The sequence below is a fragment of the Chiloscyllium plagiosum genome, chromosome 12, assembly GCF_004010195.1.
Source record: "Chiloscyllium plagiosum isolate BGI_BamShark_2017 chromosome 12, ASM401019v2, whole genome shotgun sequence".
Classification (NCBI taxonomy): domain Eukaryota; kingdom Metazoa; phylum Chordata; class Chondrichthyes; order Orectolobiformes; family Hemiscylliidae; genus Chiloscyllium; species Chiloscyllium plagiosum.
The window spans coordinates 66,116,251-66,126,970 of NC_057721.1; the positions used below are offsets into that span (position 1 = coordinate 66,116,251).

Here is a 10,720-nt window from a genome sequence, read left to right on the forward strand (position 1 = left end):
TTCTAACTTTGAGCTTCCAACCTAGCTCCCTGAAAGCCTGTCTAACATCCTCAGCACTCCTCCTACCTATGTCGTTGGTGCCAATGTGGACCACGACTTCGGGTTGCTCCCCCTCCCCCTCCAGGACCCGGAAAACACGATCAGAGACGTCACGTACCCTTGCACCTGGGAGGCAACATACCAAACGTGAGTCTCTCTCGTTCCCACAAAACCGCCTATCTGTGCCCCTAACTATCGAGTCCCCAATTACTACTGCTCTGCTCTTCTTCACCCTTCCCTTCTGAGTAACGGGGACAGGCTCCGTGCCAGAGACCTGAGCCCCGTTACTTACCCCTGGTAAGTCATCCCCCCCACAAGTATCCAAAACGGTATACTTGTTCTTGAGGGGAACGGCCGCAGGGGGTCCCTGCACTGGCTGCTTCCTCCCAGTCCCCCTCACTGTCACCCATCTATCTACCATCTTTGGAGTTACTACTTCCCTATAACTCTGATCTATGACCCCCTCTGCCTCCCGAATGATCCGAAGTTCTGCCTGGAGGTTAGTGGTGAGTGGCGACCCGCAGGGCTCTGTTCTTGGGCCTCTACTCTTTGTAGTTTTTATAAATGAATTGGATGAGGAGGTTGAGAGGTGGGTTAGTAAGTTTGCCGATGACACAAAGGTTGGAAGTGCCATTGTTAGTATCGTGGACTATTGCAGGCTGCAGTATGACATAGACAGGATGCAGAGCTGGGCTGAGAAATGGCAGACGGTGTTCAACCTGGATAAATGTGAAGTGATGCATTTTGGAAGGTCGAACTTGAATGCTGAATACAGGATTAAAGACAGGATTCTTGGCAGTGTGGGGGAACAGCGGGATCTTGGTGTTCAAGTGCATAGATTCCTCAAAGTTGCCACCCAAGTGGATAGGGTTGTTAAGAAAGCATATGGTGCTTTGGCTTTCACTAACAGGGGGATCGAGTTTAAGAGCCACGAGATTTTGCTGCAGCTCTACAAAACCCTGGTGAGACCACACTTGGAATATTGTGTCCAGTTCTGGTTGCCCTTTTATAGGAAAGATGGGGAGACTTTGGAGAGGGTGCAAAGGAGGTCTACCAGGATGCTGCCTGGACTGGAGGGCTTGTCTTACAAGGAGAGGTTGATTGAGCTCAGACTTTTCTCCCTGGAGAGAAGGAGGAAGAGAGGTGACCTGATCGAGGTGTACAAAGTAATGAGAGGCATGGATAGAGTCATTAGTCAGAGACTTTTCCCCAGGGCAGGATTGACTGCCATGAGGGGTCATAGTTTTCAGGTGTTAGGAGGAAGGTATAGAGGAGATGTCAGAGGTAGTTTCTTTACGCAGAGAGTTGTGAGTGCATGGAAGCAAAGTCATTTCAGCGAGTGCTGGACAATCACATGGGCAGCAGTGAATTGAGGGTTAGTTTATTTTATTTTAGATGAGGATTAATCCTTGGCACAACATCATGGGCCAAAGGGTCTGTACTGTGCTAAACTTTACTATGTTCTATGTTCTAACATTTCGCCCCTTTTTATTATCAAGAAGCTGTCCAATTCCATCTTAAAAATAAACAAAAAATCTACTTCCACTGACCCTTGAGGTGATTCAAGCGAAAAAAAGGTTCTCCTGATCTCTGCCTTAAATGGGTGAAGCATTTTTTTAACAGTGACACCTATTCTAGATTCTCCCACTACAGGAAATATCCTTTTCGCATCCAACTTATCAAGACACTTCAGGATCTTATATGTTTTAATCAAATCACCTCTTACTCTTCTGAACTCCAGCAGATACAAGCTTGGACTACAAGTATTTCCACAAAAGACAACCCACCCATTCCGGGTATTAGTTCTGATATGGAGGTGCTGGTGTTGGACTGTGGTGGATATTTTTCTGTAATTTTCTCTCTGCCTCAATTAATTTGATTGTAGATCATCCCTTCACTTGCTATTCAGTTGTTGATACTTTACTCACACCGTCTTACACTTTTGATCACTTGCAGAGATTTATTATTCAGCCTATCAGCACCCCACTCAAACCATTTGTCTGATATTTTGATCTCTCTGCCTATAAAATTCTGTGCTTGTGTGCTTTTCTTCAATTCATCTGACAAAGAAGCAGCACTCTGAAAGCTTGTGATTTCAATAAATCTGTTGGTCTATAACCTGGTGCCATGTGATTCTGACCCAGTATTAGTTCAGTAAATCTTCTCTGAACTGTTTGCAATGCACTTATATCCATCCTTAAATAAGGACTCGAATTGTGCACATGTGGTCTTAGTAATGTTTTGCATAACTGCAGCATAACTTCCCTACTTTTATATTCAATTCTCCACATAATAAACAGCAATGTTCTACCAAATTTCATAATTACTTGCTGCATGCTAACCTTTTGTGATTCATGCACTAGGACTGCCAGACGCCACTGTATCTCAGAGTACTGAAATTTCAGCTTTGAGGTAAAATGCTTCTTTTTTTATTCTTCTTCTCGAGAAATGAGCAGATTGTTAATTGAAAGCCCAGTTGCCAAATACAGCAAAATAATATAAGTGACAAAAAAAATAAAAAAAAATAAACTACATCATATAAACTAAGACAAGAGCCTCTTCAACTGAGACTTACCTGGTGTTTACCTTTCACTTCAGATGATCAGAAAATCCCTAGACAAGCAGGGGAAAAAGAATTAGTGGTAGCTGTCTACCTCAACAACAATTGTTTCATACTAACATCTTCTCATTATTGCTATAACAAATGGAAAATGGGAAATGCTAAATATTCTTAACAGATCTGGTGGGATCTGTACAGAGTGAAACAAAATATGATGGCTCAGTGATTAGCAATGCTGCCTCACGGCGCTAGGTATCTGGTTTGATTCCAGCCTCAGGCAACTGTCTGTGTAGACTTTGCACATTGTCCCCGTGTCTGCGTGGATTTCCTCTAGGCGGTTTGGTTTCCTCCCACAGTCCAAAGATGTATAGGTTAGGTGAATTAGCTGTGCTAAAGTTCAGGGATGTGTAGATTAGGTACGTTACTCAGGGGAAATGTAGAGTAATAGAGTAGGGGAATGGGTCTGAGTGGGTTACTCTTCAGAGGGTCGGAGTGGACCTGTTGGGCCTATTTCCACACTGTGGGCATTCTAAATTCTAAGTCTTGAAACATTAAGCAAGAAATTACCTCTTTCCAATCCACCCACTTATACTGAGTTAAAATTGAGTTAATTTACTCAGTTTCACTCTCCAAAGATGCTGCCAGCCCTGAAGAGTATTTTCAGCTTTTCTCTTTCTATTTCAGATTTTTTAACATAAGCAGTATTTTGGTTTTCCACAACATTAGGGGTTATTCAGAATATATTTAGAGGCTAGTGGGATGAATCCAAACTGCTTCACACTGCAAGGCACCAATTACATATTGCAGGGCTGGCTTCATGAGAAGGCCAAAGTTAAAGAAACTTTATACAACCACTTGTTCATTTACAATACTCTTGCAGCCCACAAATTACTAAAACCATTCAATAAAAATACCAGATGAGACGGATGAAAAATCAAGATTAAGGTAGAACTAGGCGGAGAGATTGCCCAAAAAGGAATATCACTTCAGGTTCAGGTGGAATTTGTATTCTAGGTTCTTAGTTCAATACTTAACTCCAAACTTTACCTTGAGTTCAAAGTTACACTCAATCCAACAGCAATAAAGCAACGGCCATGGGAAAAGACACAATTATCAGTGACATATGACATAGAGTAGGTTCATAAATTGTTTGCATTGTGTAGTAATTTTGCCTAGAGAGTTTCTGATTGGTTGGGTCACAGGAGGTGACAGCACAGTAAAGTCTAATAAATTAATATTCATTGAAGAGGTTCAAGGGTGAAGTTGGTAGTCAGTGTAATCTGGTTAACCGACTTTCTGGAATAAATCGATCTGACATAGATTGGAACCTTCTGAGATAAGTTCTAAAAAAAAAGTACATTATTTTTGGTTTTCCTGGAGTTTTTGAAATGATACCTCTTTTTGAACGATCTCTCTGATCCAATTCTGACTTGGTCTGGATCTTTCATTCTCTCTCATCTAGTATTTTTAATCTTATTAATAATTGATGTTCAAGGAACTGATGTGGCTCCACTATAAGGTGTGTCTAGGAGCGAGGGTTTAAGGTGAGAGGGGGAAGGTTTAAAGCAGATGTACAAAGCAAGTTTTCTATGGAGAGGGTGGTAAGTGCCTAGAATGCGCTGCCAGGAGAGATGGTAGAAGTAGATATGATAGCAACATTTAAGAGGCATTCAGACAGACACAAGAACAGACAGGAAACAGAGGGATATGGACCATGTGCAGGCAGATGTGGTTAGTTTAGAATAGGCACAGGCATGGTGGGTGAAAGGGCATGTTCCTGTGTTGTTTTGTTCCAGGTTCTATGATCTTCATTTTTAGCAAATCTAAGGACAGGCTAAGGTACCAAAAGAGAATTAATTGGTTATATGTTGAAAAGAATATTGCATGCAATTCTGGTCTCCTTCCTAATGGATAGATGTTGTGAAACTTGAAAGGGTTCAGAAAAGATTTACAAAGATGTTCCCAGGGTTGGAGGATTTGAGCTATAGGAAGAGGTTGAATAGGCTAGGGCTGTTTTCCTTGGAGCATCGGGGGCTGAGGAGTGACCTTATAGAGGTTTATAAAATCACAAGGGGCATGGATAGAATAACTAGATACAGTCTTTTTCCTGGGGTGGGGGAGTCCAGACCTAGAGGGCATAGGTTTAGGGTGAGAGTGGAAAGATATAAAAGAGACCTAAGTGGCATCTTTTTCATGCAGAGGGTGATACATGTATGGAATGAGCTGCCAGAGGAAGTGGTGGAGACTGGTACAATTACAGCATTTAAATGACATTTGGATGGGTATATGAATAGGAAGGCTTTGGAGGGATATGGGTCAGTGCTGGCAGGTGGGACTAGATTGGGTTGGGATATCTGGTCAGCACGGACAAGTGGGACTGAAGGGTCTGTTTCCGTGCTGTACATCTTTATGTCTTCATGATTCTATACTGTCTTTGTTCTTGCTTATCCCCATTCATGAGACAGCACCTTCTAAATCCATAATCAATATCACCTAGATGGACAAGGACAACTGGTCCAAGAGAACACTCTCACCTGCAAGTTCCTCTCCAAGTGACACATCATCCTGAATTGAAACTTCATTGAAGTTGTTTCGTCAATGCCACTGGGTCAAAATCATAGAACTCCCTCCCTCCATAGTAGCACTGTTGGTTTACGTGCACAGCTTTAGATAGCAGTGTTTCAAGAAGGCAGCTCACTATGACCTTCTCAAGGACAACTGGGGATGGGCAATAAATGCTGGCCTAGCCAGTGACCCACATTCTGTGAATAAAAGTGAGAAGGGAACATAAAGAGAAATCCTTACAACCTGCAATTGAAAAGTTGCAAGATAAATTATCTGGGCAGCTTTCTGTGATCATTTATCAATGGGACAAAAACTGGATGGCCTTTAGTATCTGTTTAAAAAGTCTCAGTATTTTGCTAAAACATTGCAGAAAAACAGCAATGTTAATGATTTCCAGTTAATAGATAACACACTTTACATTTGAAAGAGGGTGTCCACATTCTGAGCAAGAGAGTGCAATTTGGTAATTAGGCAATAAAGGATAGGAAAATAATGTAATAGGCAGGAAGCTAATAGATTTTTGGACTCAGGATTTCCTTTCTACCACTTGCACAATTCTTGATGGCTGCACTAACTTGCAGGTTTGTTATATGGAGAACCATCGTTGATGCTTGAGACACAGATGATCTACCTCAAGAGCATCAATAACTTTTCAGCCTATTTTCTCTGTTTTGCTGACTGACAGCTCACTGCAAAAACTGCTACCACAACGCTTCAACCAGCTAATTCTGAGATACTGTGTTTTCAGAGATGCACCTTCAGGAAATGCAGTAGGACCAGATGGGACCCAATTTTATAACCTTTCTGCAACCCAATTCTGGTCAAGGCTAGATCCCCCAAACGGACAGTAAATTTAATCATTGATGCATTTGGTATAAGTTGAATGCAATTGAATTGTTACTGTTTATTCTCCCAATGTGATATGAGAAGTTTAAATAAATTTATCAATGGGACAAAAACTGGATGGCCTTTAGTATCTGTTTAAAAAGTCTCAGTATTTTGCTAAAACATTGCAGAAAAACAGCAATGTTAATGATTTCCAGTTAATAGATAACACACTTTACATTTGAAAGAGGGTGTCCACATTCTGAGCAAGAGAGTGCAATTTGGTAATTAGGCAATAAAGGATAGGAAAATAATGTAATAGGCAGGAAGCTAATAGATTTTTGGACTCAGGATTTCCTTTCTACCACTTGCACAATTCTTGATGGCTGCACTAACTTGCAGGTTTGTTATATGGAGAACTATCGTTGATGCTTGAGATACAGATGATCTACCTCAAGAGCATCAATAACTTTTCAGCCTATTTTCTCTGTTTTGCTGGCTGACAGCTCACTGCAAAAACTGCTACCACAACGCTTCAACCAGCTAATTATGAGATACTGTGTTTTCAGAGATGCACCTTCAGGAAATGCAGTAGGACCAGATGGGACCCAATTTTATAACCTTTCTGCAACCCAATTCTGGTCAAGGCTAGATCCCCCAAACGGACAGTAAATTTAATCATTGATGCATTTGGTATAAGTTGAATGCAATTGAATTGTTACTGTTTATTCTCCCAATGTGATATGAGAAGTTTAAATAAATTTACTTTTTATACGTATTTTTAATCAACATGTTCAGAGATGTTATTGCACACCTCAGGAGCAGGTGGGACGTACACCTGGGCCTTCTAGTTCAGAGGTAAGGACAAAACCACTGAACCACAAGAGCCCTTGGTTTACTTTTTATATGCTAAATATTGAAAATTCTTTCAACTTTAACAAATTTAACCTCCTCAAAAATCTGATAAAGAAACTTTGTCATGTTTGTATACATAAATGCTACAGTTTTGGCCATGTCTACTGTTACAAATTCTTTTATTTTAACTTGGTTTTATGTTTTAGAAGAAAGTATTAAAAAGATGCCATGGACAATGGAATGTCAGAGTTACCATAGTGATGACATGAGCACAATACTCTTGCCCAAGAAAACATGCAGCTTAAAACCCCCTCGGCATTGAATATGTGCCATCTGAGAGAAGTTGCTGCTGTAACTGAGATGGATGATTTACTAAAAACAAAAACAAATATTTGGAAGATACCCTAAAGCGACGTTTAACAAAACAACAAAAGAAAAAGAGCAGAGATGATTGTGATCAAAAGAATAGATTGTAGCTGACCTTTACAAAAGGCAAGAATATTTTCTTAAATCTTTAAATCCCGTAATTAATCTGGTGCACATTTGAATGAGTTTCTCTTGCATTCCTCCACATGAACCAGACTGACCACTGGAAATAAAAGGGTTGACCTAAGGCAAGAAAATGCACCCTTAGTGTTGATATCAGGAGCATATTCCACCATTTAGTTTGAGGTGATAATCCTAGTCTTCATTTAAACATGTATTGGAAGCTGGCTGTTAGCTCGCCATCCACTAGTGGTAAACTGTCGGTTTCCTTCTGCCATACCTAGTTCTAATTGTTTGATTGTTGATCTTAATGTTGTCAAGCTAGCATGGGGGAAACTATGCAAATCCTTTACTTTAATGAGACAGCCTGCCAGTTTCACCAAGCAAAATATTTCTTAATCTGTTTGAGCATTCAAAGATTGATGGTTTGTTTCAGAGCCAGAAGGTCAGTGGTGAAGAAATCACTGCAGTCTGTGCAAAGATTAAAACAGATCATTTAAATTTCTTACACTCTGTGGAACTATGGCAACTCTGCAGAGTTGTAATAGGAAACCTGAAATGATGGTTTCACTAAAGAGCATAAAAAATAAAGATTAGGCTAGACAGATCCTCAAGCCTTTTGATTCAATAAGATCCAAAAGAAAAAAAGGTGCATGTTTATTTAGCAATATTCACCATCATCACCAGACATCTCAAAGTGTTTGATAGCTTATGAAATATGTTTGAAGTGTTGATATTGCTGTAATGTAGGAAATGTAGTGGCCAATTTGCAAATATTAAGTTGGCATAACTAATGAAGATTAGTTAGTCTATTTGTGTGGCATCAATTAAGGGATAAATTTTAACCAGGAATCTAGGCTAATCTTCAAAAATAGTGACATAGCTACCTTTATGTTAACCTGAGAGGGCGGATGAACGTTCAGCGGTGCACCTCATCTGAAAAATGGACCTCTTAAAATGCTGCACCCTCTCAGTGCTGCACTGAACTTCATGGCTGAACATTTATATGAATTCCACTTTCTCACCCTGTCCTAGTCCCCTTAAGGCAAAAGTGAGGACTGCAGATGCTGGAAACCAGAGTTTAGCTTAGAGTGGTGCTGAAAAAGCACAGAAGGTCAGGCAGCATCCAAGGAGCCGGAAAATTGATGTTTCGGGCAAAAGCCCTTCATCAGTCCCCTTAACTCTCTTATTGTACACGCTCAATGTTAAAACATCCATTGACCCCTACTGTAGAGAATTCCAAAGATCCACAACTCTCTGAACACAATCATTTCTCCTCATCTTGATCCTAAATGGTTGATAATCTCTTCTGAGTTCATGACCTCTCATTGTGATGGTCAGAGTGAAGGTATGCGAGCACTTACATTTCAGAATGTCGTCAAATCCTTAAAAGACATCCATTGTCTTCTCAAACTTTCAAACCTGATGTGTTTTTAATGGCCTTCCAAATACACACACCACTTGATTAATATGGTGTGTGGAAGGAAATTGAACTTAATTTTCCATTCAAATAAGAAACCTGACCTCAAGGGGAAAGTGTGCATATTCCACAGTAGGCATTCCTATCCAGTAATTATGCGAGATAGAAATAAAGCTGGGTTGTAGGGGAAAATAATGCTTCCTCAAAAAATACTAAGGCCCAAAATTTTGCAAAGGTTTTTGCTTTTCATCTGGCCTGTATCTGGCAACCACTATTTTAACCATGGGTGAGAGTGGATATAGGAAGTATATCACACAGCCACAACTTGAGGATTTAAATCCACAGCTGCCTTCATTCAGAAGCAATTTTTGTAACAGAGATTTCCAAAAGACAATTTATGCTATTTATGAATAGAAGGAAAATGTTTAAACCTATTACAGAATTTTGGAGAGATCACGTACCCTTTTGAAGAGGACGGATACTTCTTCAGGATTGTTTAAAATAGTCATAAACAGTAGATAAGGTCCATGGAACTATCAAGTTGTCAAAACATTTAAATCCCAAACCTTTTGACTTTTGAACCAAAAAGTGGTAATTGAAAGAAAATGGTGCTTGCCAATTCAATCGGTATTTGTTGGCAAAAACCTGAGGAGCTATCCTTATAGTACTCACACTACTTGACTGCTTCCACAAGCCTCATTCCTGATGAAGGGCTTATGCCTGAAACGTCGACTATCCTGCTCCTTGGATGCTGCCTGACCTGCTGTGCTTTTCCAGCACCACACTCTTGACACTGTTTCCACAGCCATTTTCATTGTGGGCACAAGGGCACTGGTTGATCACAGCTTGATTGACTTATACAGGAATTAGCTGTCTTTGGTGTGGGACTACAAATACAAGTGTTTTTTTTTAAGGATTGAGTACTTGTAATAGATATTTAGACCTTTATTTTATTTCACCTCAGCATGCTCCTGAGGTTTTTCCATGATAAGTGCTGAGTGTGTTGCAACTGTTTATACCGGGGTAAAGGGTGGTGGATGAGGCAATATGGGTTGGTATAATTTGGTGCTAAGTTGGCTTAAATACTACAAAGGGCCATGGGATGATGGAGGAATAATGGGTTGGTATGAGTTGACACTAACTTGGCATAGAGGCTATAAATGGTCAGTGGGATGAGTTGTGTCATTGACATGGAACATGTGGATGACCTTCGGGAGTGGAAAGATAGTATAGAGAGTTTGAGAGTTCATGTGGGTGTGTGGGAGACATGAGGCAGCCTGGATTGGTATGAGTGAGGCATAGGGAATGCAGTGGTCACAAGGAGATGTGAGAGGTGAGTGCTAATGGGCCTTACTGTTTTTAATATAACTGAGGTGGCCTTTTAACCAGTCCACTTTAGCACTGAGCAGCCTTTGTGGTTGCCTTTGTGCTATTTCAGAGTTGGCAGTTCAGGTAGATTCCGGTTATGTTGAAAAGTTTAAGGACATTTATCTTGAGTTGGGGTTTGTGGGGTTGAGAACTTTCCAACTCTGTGCACCTGCTCAGGTATGAAGGTTTGACCCTAACTATGGCCATTCACATACAAAGACAAGTCTTTGTACTCAAAGGACCCTTTATTTTCAAACATAGCTATATCGCTCTCGAACTTAATATAAAATTCTATTATATTATCCTTCCTAGAATTTTCTTTACAATAAGTTTAAAAACTTGATTGAGTTTTTTGAAGGAGTAACAAAGAAGATTGATGAGGGCAGAGCAGTAGATGTAATCCATATGGACTTCAGTAAGGCGTTCGACAAGGTTCCCCATGGGAGACTGATTAGCAAGGTTTAATCTCATGGAATACAGGGAGAACTAGCCATTTGGATACAGAACTGGCTCAAAGGTAGAAGACAGAGGGTGGTGGTGGAGGGTTGTTTTACAGACTGGAGGCCTGTGACCAGTGGAGTGCCACAAGGATCGGTGCTGGG

At 40.5% G+C, this 10,720-nt stretch overlaps 1 protein-coding gene across 5 annotated transcripts in view; it reads right to left on the reverse strand.

Annotated features, from left to right (window-relative positions):
• The window catches only part of LOC122555371 (uncharacterized protein C21orf62-like), an 80,809-nt gene that overhangs the window by 52,534 nt on the left and 17,555 nt on the right, over window positions 1–10,720 (reverse strand). The window contains exons 1-2 of one of the 5 annotated variants that reach the window (XM_043701313.1): window positions 5,134–5,341; window positions 2,615–2,652 (exon numbers count right to left, since the gene is read on the reverse strand). The exons of 3 other annotated variants lie outside the window; for them this stretch is intronic. The gene's annotated coding sequence lies outside the window, so the exon portion shown is untranslated. Of the gene's footprint in view, window positions 1–2,614; window positions 2,653–5,133; window positions 5,342–10,720 lie in introns of those variants that run through there. One more of the 5 variants, XM_043701311.1, reaches the window with a different exon arrangement.